The following is a 10,115-nucleotide window of genomic DNA, read 5'->3' as shown; positions in this document are numbered from 1 at the left end:
CTCTCTCTGTCTCGTCTCTCTCTGTCTCTTTGTCTGTTTTTTTTCTGTTTCTGTCTGTCTCTGTCTCTGCCTCTCTGTCTCTCTCTCTCTGTCTCTTGGTCTATTTCTCTCTCTCTCTCTCTCTCTCTCTCTCTCATCTCTCTCTCTCTCTCTCTCTCTCTCTCTCTCTCTGTCTCTTTGTCTGTTTCTTTCTGTTTCTGTCTGTCTCTGTCTGTCTCTGCCTCTGTCTCTGTCTCTCTGTCTCTTCTCTGTCTCTCTCTCTCTCTCTCTCTCTCTCTCTCTCTCTCTCTCTCTCTCTCTGTGTCTCTTTGTCTGTTTCTTTCTGTCTCTGTGTCGGTCTCTGTCTGTCTCTGTCTCTGTCTCTCTCTCATATATTGGTTCATATATGCAAATCAGAACCTTCCAAATAAGTGCCAAGAAAAAGCCCTCCCCCTGGTTTCCAGTTCAGAAGCTCAGTCCCTATAACCCAAGCTGGAATCCTGGCTTGGCCCCTTAACACCTGGGGATCCCAGGGAGCCACCCCCCCTCTGGTCCCGAGGACTAGGGGTGGGGGGTGGATGGTCCAGGGTCTGAAGATGGGAGAGGTCCCTTTACTGCCTCTCCATCCTGGGCTCAGGAAGTGCCTTTGGGCTCTGGGAGCCCACAGGCCACATTCTCACTTGTCTTACTTCGCCAACTCGGAGCCAAAGCGTAAGAGATGATTGGAAACAGTCTTGCTTGGAATCCCGACTGGAGCCGGTCCATGTTTCTGTCTCCTTGGTGATCGTCTCCACTTTTCCTCTTTGGGGCTTTGGGTCCACGGAGTGGGAGGGGGCGGGTGGCAAGGGGGCCCTTCCCCTCCTCAGCCACGTCTCTCAGGAAGGCTGAGGCTGAATTACGGTGTTTTTAAACTGGCTTCACTCAGGATGTGTGGGGTCTTCCAGTGATTGTCCAAATGATTCTGGACTGGGCGGCCTGGGCCACCCCGACGTTACTTCCTCATCCTAACTCAGCTCTCATTTTCAGCTTTGGGGAAACCGAATACGCCGGCTACATATTTTGTTTAACACGATGCCAAAGTACACGTTTGTTTTGGAAAGACAGAAGAGCCCTGACTTTTGTTTTATTTTTGAAACTTATGAGATAACTGTTCTCTTCCATCATACAGGGATCTAAAAACCGTGTGTTTCCTGAGTGTGGCCCAAAGGGGCATTAGCATTTATTCCTTTGCAACACAAGCTGGTGTTTAAAAAACTCCGCTTTCTGTCCCTAAGCACCCCTACTGCCATCCATTATCTCCTCCCTGCTCCGAGTTTGAGGCTGACCTATTGTGGGGAGGAGAGGGGGAGAGAAGGAAGAAGAGATTAGAATGCCGAAGCTCTGGGTTCAAATCCAAGTTTGGATGGCTGGAAATTGGCCAAGCAAATCCAGCCTTTGGGGCTCAGTTTTTGAATCATCAAAAAAGAAGACTGGAATAGGTAAAAAAATATAGGATCCAGTGATGGGTTCAAGTCACCTTAAAAAGGTCATCGTTTTCCTCCCTGCCCCCACCCAGACTTCATTTATTTTTTTCTGTAAAATGCGCACTTTAAACGAGGTCATTTGTTACTCTCTCTGTGTATGTAAGTACGCACATATGTGGATTTGTATGTATATATGTCTATATATCGTAATACACATATACATAGAGGAAAGTAGAAATTTAAAAAATATTTTATCGGTTTCTTCCATTACTCTTACTTCTCATGAAATCTCTCTTTTTCCTATTGCCATTGACTTCCTTAGTATATGTGCTTAGAAGTAATGCTGCTGTCAGAGAACAGGAACAACTTATTGACTTTCCAACTATGATTTTAATTGTCTTCCATAATAGGGAGACCCAGTCATAACTCCCCCATCAACCCATTAATGTCTGTCCTTACATTGCCCTTTGAATCTCTAATAGTTTGACTTTTTCTCATCTTTTTTTATGATGATGTCTAAGGCGCTTGAATAGTCTTTGTTCTAGGTAATTTCCCAGATCTGACAACTCCGGTTGCTAAAGCTTTTTCTAGTCTTGCACCTTCTTTATGTGTCTCTCAGCTTTGCCATTTTGTGTTCTAAGGCGTCTTCTAGAATATTTTCTACTTTCTGTTCCAGAGTCCTTCCCAGTTCTTCTATGTTCTAAGGTCTCCTCTCGTTCTGATATTATGTGTTCTAAGGATTCTTGACAATGTTCTATGTTCTATGTTCTAAAATGCCAGTCATGCCCTTTCTGCTCCAACCTTTTGTGGTTAAATTTCCCTCCTCCCTCTTACTTTTAGTGTTCTATAGTCTCTTCCAGCCAGTTCCGGAGTTCCTCCCAGCTTTGAAATTCTGTGTTCTCTTCAAAGATTCTAGTTCTAATATTCTCTGCTCTGAGTCTCCCAACTAAGACATTCTGTATTTGATGTTTGCTGGATCCTACCAGTGCTGATCTTTTATTTCCTGTAATTTAACGTCCAGCCAGGATTCTGATCCACTCTACAACACCCAAATCTACCCTGTGAATGAAGAGTGCTTTTTCTTAGAAATCCCGATTGGAAGTAAATGTGTTATAATCATTACTCCTTTCCAGGGGAATTGCACGCCTTTGAATCTGTTGCTTTTTTCTCACTTCAGAAAAGCTAGTCAGAATGCTGGCTCTGGAAAGTACACTGGCCTCTCTGTCAGCCGCGGCTGTATTGTTCCCTGGTAGCTTTGATCCACCATTTCCTTCTCTTTGTAGGACTTTGCTGGTACAACTCAGAGCATGCCTTGTAAAAGATCCAAATAGATTCACAGAAAACAAATCCACTGTTCCTGTCAAGGCGGCATCAAACAGCCCACTTGGGGCCCAAGTTCATTAGCGCTTATTACTTTGATGAGATCACCGGCAATTTGCCCCTTTCCTTTCTAGCATAGAGCAATTTTGCCTTCGAAATGCTGCTTCTAACGAGGGATTCTTGGCAGGGGCAACTGGAGGCCAAATCTCCAGGCACTTTCTTGCTTAACTCTTCCCATGCTGGCATTTTCCAGGTGCCCAAGTGCTTGGGAAGATGGAGCCAGCCCCAGGGACTTCGGAAGGTTCCCTGGGAAGTTGAAGATTTCTTCACTATTTTCCTGGTTTGATGACTGGATTTGAATTTCCATTATTCTGCTGATCACTAATGAGGGTTTTCTCTCCCCCTTTTCCCCTCCTTTTTTCTTTCTTTTGGCCAGAGACATTTGTGAGAGCCTAATTCACATATGCTCTCTGTGACTTTAAGCTTTGCTCTTTACTGCACTCCCCAAGCGTGTCAAGTGCCTGCTAATGCCCTTCCTATCTCACTAGCTTTCTTCCTTCCTACATTTCTCACTGGCTTTGAGATCAGTGATATGGGTCATCTTGTTGCCCTTGAGCCAGACCCCCCACCCTCTGCTCCCACCCCACCCCATCTCCCCAGGCTCTAAACTTTTCCCTGATTATTTTCTATTCTTGGAACTCTCTCCTGCCTCATCTCCTAAATATTCTGATCTCCTTCACTTCTCAGATAAAACTGTCCCTTCTACAAGAAGCCTTCCCCATCTTTTTTCATGCTGGCACCTTCCCTATTAATTCCAATTTCTCTTGCACATATCGGCTTTGTATATATTTACATATACATGTATAATGTCAATAGTTACTTGTGTACATGTCCTTAAGGACAAGCCTTTCTGTAGCATAATATTTTGTCTCACAATACCGTCGGTCACATAGTAAGTTAATAAAAGCTTGCTCAATTGAATTGATTTGAATATCTGTGGCAAGGTAAGCCCTATTCTACATCTTTCCAGCCATAAATGTTCCCTTGAAAAGCTAGGCCTGGAGAAACTTACATGAACTGATGCTGAGTGAAATCAGTAGAACCATTATATACTTTAACAACAATACTATATGAGGATCAATTCTGATGGACGTGGCCCTCTTCAACAATGAGAGGATCCAAATCAGTTCCAATTGATCAGTAATGAACAGAACCAGCTACACCCAGTAAAAGAACACCGGGAAATGAGTGTGGACTGTTTGCATTTTTGTTTTTCTTCCCAGGTTATTTTTATCTTACCTTCTTTTTAAATCCAATCTTTCTAATGCAGCAAGATAACTGTATAAATATAAATATATATGTATATATATATACATATACATATGTATATGTACATATATGTGTATATATATACATATACATATGTATATGTATATATATATATGTGTATATATATATATTATATATATATATATATATATATATATATATATATATAGTATTTAACTTATGCTGTAACATATTTAACATGTATGGGACTACCTGCCATCTAGGGGAGGGAGTGGAGAGAAGGGGGGGAGTTGAAACAGAAGTTTTTGCAAGGGTCAGTGTTGAAAAATTACCCATGCATATGCTTTGTATATAAAAAGATATTAAAAATTGTAAAAGAAAGAAAGAAAGAAAGTAAGAAAGAAAAGAAAGAGAAAAGAAAAGAAAAGAAAAGAAAAGAAAAGGAAAGAAAAGAAAAGAAAAGAAAAGTAAGCATCTAGAAATGGAACCTTTACTGATTATTGTATCAATAGGTTTAGATTACCACTTACTAGAAGAATCCTTCCAGATTAGCTCTGGAGGATAGAACTGATAGAAGTCAGTTTTCTCGTCTTTAAAATGGGGAGAAGGAATCCTAACTCATATAATTTCAGAGCCAATTCACCTATTTCATATCTGAACAAGAACTCTATCCATGTCATCTGACAATTGTTTTAACCTCCAAGAATTTTTTTTTTTAATTTTGATTATTGATGTTTTAACCATGCTTCCTCTTAGAGCTTTGAAACAAATAAACATCAACAGCAAAACTTCACGGATCTTAAGATCCTTTAGAAATGGGTTGTTTTAACCACACAGGAACGACATAAACATTTGAAAACTTCTAAAGGAAAAAACAAACAAACAAACAAACAAAAATCTCCTTTCTTCCTCTAACTCATTTGCTCAACATTGGCTCTGCCAAAGTGTACTATCCCTCAGAAGCCTATGCTATCCAGAAGCAAAATGGCAGCAGAGTATCACGAAGTCAAAGGACACTCAAAATCGGCGGTCTTCAGCACTTATTTTGGTTCTCTCTTCCAGTCTGCCAATCATGAGTTGCCTTTTCCATAGACTTTGCTTCCGGGGCCTATATATACAGTGCATGAAGTCTGTTCAACTCAATGATGGGTGGATGGTTTTTCCCCTCACAGTATTTTCTATTTTCAGCCTTTCAGAAAATAAAACAAATACTTTCTTGAAAATATCTTCTGCTCCAATGGGGATGTTTTGAATTGTCTGGATTCTTTACGTATTTACATAGATTCTTTTTTCCCCTTTGGCATCTGAGTGGTTCAAGTCAGAAACTAGATCCAAATGGAGGGTCCTTTGCAGAAGATCTAGTCCAGCTAATTATCTCAGGCAGGAGAACCCTTCCAGTATTGCCCAGATGATTATTTACTTTCTGCTGTAACATTTCCAATGATGGGGAGTTCATTAGTTGTCAAAGAACTACAGAAGTAAAGATTTCAAGCTGTAAGGAAACTTAGAATCCATGGAATCTAGCTCTTAGGCAGCAAAGTCCAGTGAGTCTTGCAAGATCACAGAGCTAGTGTGAACCAGAGGTAAGACCGGAACCCATATTTCCTATTCCTATTCTGTCACTCCATCCACTATGCCATGATGTCCCTCAAGAAGGGGAGTCAGTGTCAGCATGGGATGGGACTCAACACCTCCACAGATACATAGGGAGACTTCTCTCTTTTCTTTTCTTTTTTGCTGAGACAATTGGAGTTAAGTGACTTTCCCAGGGTCACACAGCTAGAAAGTGTTAAGTGTCTGAGGCCAGATTTGAACTCAGGTCCTCTTGACTTCAGGGCTAATGCTCTATCCACTGTGCCACCTAGCTGCCCATTGGGAGATTTCTCAAACAGCCCGTTCTGCTATTGCCAGCTGTCATCCTTAGAGAATTCCTTGTTGGGACTTCTGGCCAAGATGGCGGTGTGGAGGCAGACAGCTGCTTGAGCACTGCGTTTTCTCTCAGGACTTACTTCATGACAAGCCTCAGAGTTAATGCTTGACCAGAAAAGAAACCCACAAATAATCACCAACAGAAGACATCCTTCAAATTCACCAGAGAAGGTCTGTGTTTTCTCAGGGGAGGGTCGAACAGACTGGGCGCAGACTGAAGGCAGGCAGCGAGAGCGAGACTGGCAGCTCACACAGCTCAGACCAGGGGGTGGGGTGGGGGGGGTGATCTCTTCCATTTCTTTGAAAAGACTTTTACCCCAGTATGGGTGTTCCGTCTTCGCAGCAAGCCAGGAGCAGCGGAGAAGGTGTATACACCGGAGGTAAAGAATATAACCCCGGAAAGCCAGTGTCTCTTGGGACCCGGCCACCCTCAACCCCACCCAAAATGACTCAGAGCCTCAGAGTGCAGCCGAAGCACAAAGCCATGGTGATCCTGTTAGTGCCTTGATGCTGCCCTACCCCCAGTCTGTAGAGGAAGCCTGGTAATACTATCCAGCCCCATCCCTCCCCACCCAGAAACAGACCAATTGTTTCTCTTATTAACTTGTTTTCTTCGATTCCCACTCTGACAAAATGAACAAAAAATTCAAAAGGGCTCTAACCATCGACAGCTTCTGTATGGAGAGAGAGCAGACTTCAAACCCTGAGGAGACTAAAAGCCAATTGTCTCCAGAGGAATCCCCTAAGGGGGATATGATCTGCTCCTCAATACACAAAACTCTCGGAGAGGAAATCAAAAAGGCTCTCACAAGACAGTTAGAAGAGAAATGGGAAAAGGAAAGGGAAGCTTGGCAAGAGAGCCTGGAGAAGTTATCCAGAGTGGATAAAGAGATCAAATCATTGAGAAATAAAATTAGTGAATTAGAAAAGGTAAGCAACTCCAAGGAAAACAGGATTAGCAAGCTGGGAAAAAAAAAAACAGCTCTCTAAAAAATAAAATGGATGAAATGGAAAAAAATTTCATAGAAGATAAAAACTCAATTGGACAATTACAAAAAGATATTTAAAAAGTGAGTGAAGAAAATACATCATTGAAAATTAGAATGGAACAAGTAGAAATGAATGACTCAAGGAGAAACCAAGAAGTAGTCAAGCAAAACCAGAAAAACGAAACAGTTGAAAAGACTGTCAAGTACCTTATTGGAAAGACAACAGACCTGGAAAACAGATCCAGGAGAGACAATTTGAGAATAATCAGACGCCCTGAAAAATGTGAGGAAAAAAAGAGCCGGGACACTATTTTCCAGGAAATTATCAAAGAGAACTGCCCAGACGTTTTGGAAACAGAGGGTAAAATAGACATTGAAAAAATCCATTGATCACCTACAGAAAGGGATCCTAAAATAAAAACGCCAAGAAATATACTGGCCAAGTTCAAGAACCATCAGATGAAGGAAAAAATACTGGAAGCTACTAGAAAAAAGCAATTCAGATATGGAGGAGCCACAATAAGGATAACCCAGGATCTAGCAGAGTCCACATTAAAAGAACGAAGGACCTGGAATATGATATTCCGAAAAACTAAGGAACTTGGTGTGCAGCTAAGAATAACTTACCCAGCAAAATGAGAATTCCTTGTCAATAGTTAAGACTTGCTTCCCTAGAACTGTTATATATAGGTGCGTTCCTGCTGTCTTATCAAAATAGAATTAGGCTCACCCCTCCTCATCAACACTCTTCAGATATTGACAATAGATACTGTGTTCTATTGCCACAAGCCTTTTCTTTCCTGACCTATGTGCTCCTTGACAACTCTTCCTCATTTAATGTGATCAATCAATCAATGGGCATATCATTAAGTGTTTATTATTTGACCAGAGCTATGCTGGGTGCTGGAGATAGAAATACACAGAAGGAAACTCCTCATGATCTCAAGCAGCTTCCCCCTCACTGTGCTGAATGAGCTCCAGGTTCTAAGTGCTTCATAAATGCTCGTTGACCATCTGACGAGTTGACTAAAATATGGCACCAAGAGACAGACGTAGTCTGAGCAAAGAGTTGCTTATGGTAAGATGATCACCTCTCATTTTCTGGATGCCGAATGCATCTTTTTTTTTTTTATACAGTCCCAAATCACATTAAATTCATGCCACATTACATCACTGTCTCATGAGGAACTTGTGGTCCACTGAGTCTCCCTTGCAGGAATTGCTGTATAACTGCCACCCTGTGCTATTCAGAGAAACTTTTGTAATCTAAAGATGGTAAATTGCCCTTTATTCTGACCCGGATTTTGTTTTGTTCTACTTATCCCATTATTTCTGTACCTTCAGGTGACTATTAATAATCATTCAAGTAAGCCCTCCCAGCTTTGCATTATCTGCATTGTTTACAGTGACTGGCCTAATGCCTGTCATGCACTCTGCCTCATAAAAGCCCTCCCTGTGACAAGACCCACCTTAGGTACTGCCTTCAGGTTTTTCCTGACCTTCCCAGATTTCTAGTGACCTTCTGCTCCCTACCCTACCTCCTCTCCCTTCTGCCATTTAGGCAGTTAGCATTTGTTCTGTATATTTATTTTGTAAATACTTGTATATGCAGGTGTTGTCTTCTTCAATAGACTATAAACTCCTTAAGGTCAAGGACTTCTTCCTCCTCCCCTCTTTTCTTCCTCCCTCCCCATTTTCTATCCTTCCTTCCTTCCTTCTTCCTTTCCTCCTTTCCTTCCTTCCTCTCTTCTTTCCTTTTTTCATTCCTCCCTTCTATTTTTCCTTCCTTTATTACCTTCTTCCTTCATATTTTTTCTCTTATTTCCTTTTTTCCTTCCTTCTTCTTCCTTTCCTTACTATTCCCTTTATCCTTTCCTTCCTTCCTTCCTTCCTTCTTCCCTTCCTGCTTTCCTTCCTTCCTCTCTTCTTTCCTTTCTTCATTCCTCCCTTTTCTTTTTCCTTCCTTTATTACCTTCTTCCTTCCTTTTTCTCTTATTTCCTTTTTTGCTTCCTTCTTTCATTCTTTCCTTCCTTCTTTCTTTCCTTACAATTCCCTTTATCCTTTCCTTCCTTCCTTCTTCTCTTCTTTCCTTTCTTCCTTCCTCCTTTCTCTTTTCCCTTCATTTATTAACTTCTTCCTTCCTATCTTTTTCTCTTATTTCCTTCCTTCTTTCATTCTTTCCTTCCTTCTTCTTTCTTTCCTTACAATTCCCTTTATCCTTTCCTTCCTTCCTCCCTTCTCCCCCCATTTATTGGTCAGTATTTATATTTTTAGTGCCTACCATAATGCTTAGCAAAAAGAGGTAATTAATAAATCCTTGTTGCTTTATTTCTTGATTCAACCTCAAACTTGATTAGGAATGCTGTATATCTCTTGGAAGGTTTTTCTGTTGTTGTTTAATGTCAAATGAAATAAATCAGAGTTAAATCTCTTAGACTTTCCACCAGGGAATGTCCTCAAGATTGCAACCAATTCTTTCCGCAATGCCCTTTTCTTAAAGAATTAAGGACAATATTAAATAATTGATGGCCGATTATGACGGCCCAACCATCATAAATGGAATTTAAATAGCCTGAAATGGGTGAAGTATTGTGGAGAAATGATATGGTTCAATTCTTTCATTTTACAGATGAGGAAGCTGAAGCTAAGAATTTAGGAAATGAATTCCTGTTGGCTAACAGAGTCAGGGCTTTAGTCTAGATCCTCTGACTAAAAACCCTCTGCTTTTTGCCCCATGGGACCACATTGATCATGCAGTTTAAATCCTTTGTTTGCCTTAAGAGGAAATCGTGTGTCAGAGAGATGAGATGACATGATTGAAGTTACATAGTAAATTAGTAACAGAGTTTGGACCCAGATCTGACTCCCAACCCAATGTTTTTTCTGCCATATGCAATTTCTCTCCAATACTAATCTTGTAGGACTAGATAACCTTTTATGTTTGTTATATTGAGGATTTATTATGTGTATGATCTAGTCATTGAGGTCTTTTCTGACCCTCAAATGTAGCACATTAAGCATTAGAATAGAATTAGGGAGGGGCAGCTAGGTGGCGCAGTGGATAGAGCACCAGCCTTGAATTCAGGAGGACCGAGTTCAAATGTGATCTGACACTTAACACTTCCTAGCTGTGTGACCCTGGGC

Source organism: Sminthopsis crassicaudata, chromosome 2 (genome assembly GCF_048593235.1).
Source record: "Sminthopsis crassicaudata isolate SCR6 chromosome 2, ASM4859323v1, whole genome shotgun sequence".
NCBI lineage: Eukaryota > Metazoa > Chordata > Mammalia > Dasyuromorphia > Dasyuridae > Sminthopsis > Sminthopsis crassicaudata.
This window is presented reverse-complemented; position numbering follows the sequence as displayed.